General features: G+C 46.7%; 1 long non-coding RNA gene across 1 annotated transcript; it reads right to left on the reverse strand.

The window, feature by feature from the left end:
• Positions 1 to 840: 840 nt before the first annotated feature.
• Positions 841 to 3869, reverse strand: LOC308464483. Its single transcript, XR_013980074.1, has 2 exons — positions 3738 to 3869; positions 841 to 1474 (listed from the first exon to the last, which is right to left on the reverse strand). It is a non-coding gene; the product is annotated as an uncharacterized lncRNA (long non-coding RNA).
• Between the last annotated feature and the right edge of the window lie 821 nt (positions 3870 to 4690).

The following is a 4690-nucleotide window of genomic DNA, read 5'->3' on the forward strand; positions in this document are numbered from 1 at the left end:
GTAAACAGTGTTTCTGTGTGCTGCTCTGGTTCTCCAGAAGCGGCTTAGTCATGCTGGCCACATGACCCGGAAGCTGTACGCCGGCTCCCACGGCCAATAAAGCGAGATGAGCACCGCAACCCCAGAGTTGGCCACGACTGGACCTAATGGTCAGGGGTCCCTTTACCTTTACCTTTAGGAATGACTAACTGGCTAAATTGGAATCTGCTAGGGCTTTGTGACTCAGAAACAGAGAAAAGAACCGCATTAGGCTGTTCCCTGCTTTGCACACATCAAAAACTGCCTCACCATTTTGTTCTGTGTATGTCATCTCAATTCAGATGTCCATATAGATCCAAAAAAAAGGGGGGTATTTGCTTGACATTGGAATTTGCCAGAGTGAGGGATGGTTGAAAACTGTGGTTGGCTTTAAAGTGCTGTAACTCAAGAGACTTGTCTCCCGCGACTTTTCTGCACCTTTGAACATCTACCCCAGTCTTCCCTAGCCTCCCGCCCTCCAGATGTTTTTTGACAAGAACTTCAATAACCTCTGACCATGTTACAAGTGTAACATGAGCCAGTGTGGTGTAGTGGTTAAAAGCGGTGGACTAGTAATCTGGTGAACCGGGTTCGCTCCTCCACATGCAGCTGCTGGGTGACCTTGGGCTAGTCACACTTCTCTGAAGTCTCTCAGCCCCACTCACCTCACAGAGTGTTTGTTGTGGGGAAGGAAGGGAAAGGAGATTGTTAGTCGCTTTAAGACTCCTTAGGGTAGTGATAAAGCGGGATATCAATCCAAACTCTTCTACCTGAACTCGCATGTGCACAGCCAGCACTCATGTATGTTCATATACACACTGCTGAGAGGTTTGGGATCTTTCATTCACTATGCTGGCTGGAGCTGATGGGAGGCACAGAGACTCAGATATTGAAGCTCATATTGAAATTAGCCAGACCTGCTACTCCTTCCACCTGTCACTTTGGTTTCTGGTTTTTGTCAGGCTGGTTTCGAACCTTATGAACCAGATGAGCTCCTCCTGACTGATAGGAGGCCGGAAGCCTTCACGGCGCATTTGGAAAACAGGGCATCAGCTTCTCTCATGATTGTTTCTGTCACATGCACAACACACTTCTGACAAACAGAGAAAAAAGCTAGACTCTGGCAGAGCTGTCACACTGCTCCTGTGTCCGTCTCTATTAAATACTGGGCAGTCAAGGAGATGAGTCCCTGTTAGATCTCATTTTCTTCAGCTGCTGGAAACAACCATTGGGTAGCCATCCTTTTTGGAAAAAGACACACAGTTCATTGTTACGTGTCCATCTTTACCAGTCTACTGTAAAATTCAGGTCTGTAAACATGTCCTGTAAGCAAGCAATGCTGACAGACTCAGCATGGTGTCCCTGTAAAGCTTGCTTAGGTATTGGGAGGATGGGGGCATGAGATGACCCTCCATACTTCAGCGTATTGTCGCATCTGGAGGTACAAGATGAAGGTCTGCCCTTGGAAAGGAATGATGGAATCTGTTAATTTTTGTTTCCTCTTAGTTTCCCACTCTTAACTTCAGTTTGCCACTTATCAGCATCTGTTTGCTATGAAAATAATAATAATTCCTCGTGACAATTTGTTAGCAGTTCAGTTTATTTTTCTATGCATTTTCCCCAAATATAATGTCTTTTTGTATGCTATTTTCACAGATGTCTTTTTTAGCCATACTGTCCATGAATATAGACATTTTTGTAACCATTTTTGGGGGGTGAAATTTGGAGAAATGCAAATTCCTGAGACCAGCCAAGCTTCAATTTACAGGCTGCTTTGCAAAGTATAAATTAGATAGGCACATATTAAAATTTGTAACCAACCAAATCCACCCCCATCCCTATTAATGATAAGGGGCCCTTATGAACACAACAGGGCATCCTCTTGCTACCTATCCTTCTTCTACTTAGCATCCATTATTTTAAAAGAATGCCTCTGCATTTTTGCCTGGCAAACTCTTGGAGGGATAGAAATGCAGGAAACCTTCTTATCAGACCATTGATACATGTAGCTCAGTATTGTCTACCAGTGCAGACTGGCTGGCAGTGGATCTCTAAGTGTAATTTGTCGAGAGCTGAGAACTGTTAGGTGACCCTTAACAAATTACAATTCCAAGGATTCATTAAGGGGAAGCCAGAACTTTTAAAGTGAAACAAGTGTCCTTTAATTGTATGGATGTGGCCAAGGTTTCCCTTAGGGAAGGAGAGATGGAGGAATCAATCTATTTCCAGTCCATGCTTTATATCTAATTCTACATAGAGTAGACCTATTAAAATTATTGCACCTGTTATTTGTGTCCATTGTTTTCAAATGGTCTGTTTTGTGTAGGAGTAACACTGAATACAACACCGTACCATTTCTGTGTGTGTGCATTCAAGTCCACTCTTGCCTGTTTCTGCATTAAACAGTGGATTTAATTTTTTTTAATGCATGAAAATGTGAATTTAAATATGTGTTTTATTATGCCTTCTGTCACAAAATACATCATGATATATGCATCAATGTCAATATATGCATTTCTAAACATAATTTATTCTAGGATACACATTTTGTAGACACTTGTTCTTGCTTCTTTTTTTGAGAGAAGTGTGGAATCAAGGAGGTGCAGATCAGTTCAGTTCACACTAGAATACACACACACACACCCTGAGCATTCCTAGAAGAGAGTGGAAACACTTTTTCAGCTGTAGCTGAAGATACCAGAGATGGAACCTGCAACCTTTCGCAGACAAAGCCATGTCTTTCCTCAAGGACAGAAGCACATGAGATGTTGCTTGTCGGAAAGGTAAAGCGTCAGCTCCGATGAGGAGGATAGGGTCCTGTAAGATGGTTCAGTTCAATCAGGCAAAAGGAAGAGCAGAATTATACAAATGCGCTTCCTGGCAGTGTCGAAATGTTCCCAGCCAGCTCCTGGGGTGGGCAGTTGCAGTGGGAGCAACCCCTACCCACTGGCCACAGACTTTGAGGGCACATTCATGGCACCCTGGGAGCTTACTGTCTTTAAGAAGAGAGGAAGGTGATTTGTGTATTGAATGGAGTTATATACCATTCAGACAGACATTTAGGGCAGGAATGGGAAATACGGTAGGTAGCACTAGATTTGGCCTCATCCCCATTTCCCCTCGTGTATATCAGTTAGGCATCAGCAGCTTTGGCCTCCCCCAAATTGCTAATTTCCCCTGGGGATATTTTTTGGGAGGAGAGGGTATCACCACTGGCAGAGGAACAGAGGTGCGGAGGGAGCGGACCGCCCCCTGGCACCACTATTCTGGTAGGGTGCCATCGTGGTGCCCCCCTGACACACACCGTGCACCCTGCACGCGCCAGGCATCACGCCCCCACTGGCGGCACGTCACTCCCCCAGAACATGCGTCACGCCCTCACAGGTGGCGTACTATGCCCCTGGGATGTGCACCACGCCCCTGGGGGACGCCAGCCCCGCCTCACCTGCTCTCTGCCCCCAGTAGTGGAGCTTCACCACTGGGTATCACAAAGCACAGCCTACACTTGCAAACCTCCAGTTGCAAACCTCCCCCTTTAAGCTCTGCCGCTGTATAGAAATTGGGTGTGTGGGCTGGCGAGGATACCATTAGTGACAGTGGAAGGTGTTCAAAAGTTTAATTGCTATTGGAGGAGGGTGGTGCTAGTTTGCTAGGGAAAGAGGTGCTGGAACTCACCATGAACTCCTCCCGCATTCTCTTAGAATGGCAATGACACCCACCTGAGAGGTGCTGGAACCAGGGGCACCTGCTTCTGGGGGTGGAGGCACTTTGCCCCCCCCCCCATTTTTAAGGAGGGGCTGAGCCCCCTCAATATCTAGTGGCTCAGGATATCCTGCGGCATTGTGCAAGGGAGAATGCTTTGGGACATCACACACGGAATATTTCAACATCACATGCAACGTCAGCTCCCTCAACTGCGGGTGCAAGCAGGCATCAATGGCTGGAACTGAGTTCTGGCTGAAAAGAAAGTCCTGGAGGAGGGCATTTTTGTGTGGAGGATCTCAGTGCTCAAGGAAGAGGGCGAGTCCTCTCCTCTCCAGCTGTGACCCTGCAACCCCAAATGCCTCCAGCACAGAAATAAGGATAGAACTATAGGAGCCAGTTTTAAGCCAATTGTAATGTTATGGGTATTTTGGAATGAGAATTGCAGTACACAGCAACATTTCCTACCCTTTCCCTCATCAATTGCCACCCCTCTGAAAATCACCCCCGCCTGGCAGTTAGGCTTGCAGAAAGGTAGCTTTCTCCTGCCCCACTGGAAGGCTCCCTTCCCACTCCAAATTGTCACGTGGGAGAATTATATTCATGAGTGAAGGAGACATGGGGAGAAAGAGAGATAAGGAGCGAGAGAAGTTGGGGTGCGAGAAGTGGGGTGAAGAGAGAGCAGAAGAGAACATGGGGTGACAGAGAATGAAATGGGCTCCATCTAGTCCAACATGCTGTTCCCTCCATGGCCAAGCAGATGCTCACTGGAAGCCTGCAGTCAGGACCTGAGGGCAACATCATGCTCTGCCCAACTGATTCCTAGCAACTGAGATTCAGAGGTATACTGCCTCCAACCATGGAGGAAGAACATAACCATCATGGAGACTCGTTGATAATAGCCTTACCTTCCCTGGATTTGTCTCAGCTTTATAGCCATCTAGTGATGGTGGCCATCATTGCCTCTTGT

This window comes from Podarcis pityusensis, assembly GCF_964106645.2.
Source record: "Podarcis pityusensis genome assembly, chromosome: 15".
Classification (NCBI taxonomy): domain Eukaryota; kingdom Metazoa; phylum Chordata; class Lepidosauria; order Squamata; family Lacertidae; genus Podarcis; species Podarcis pityusensis.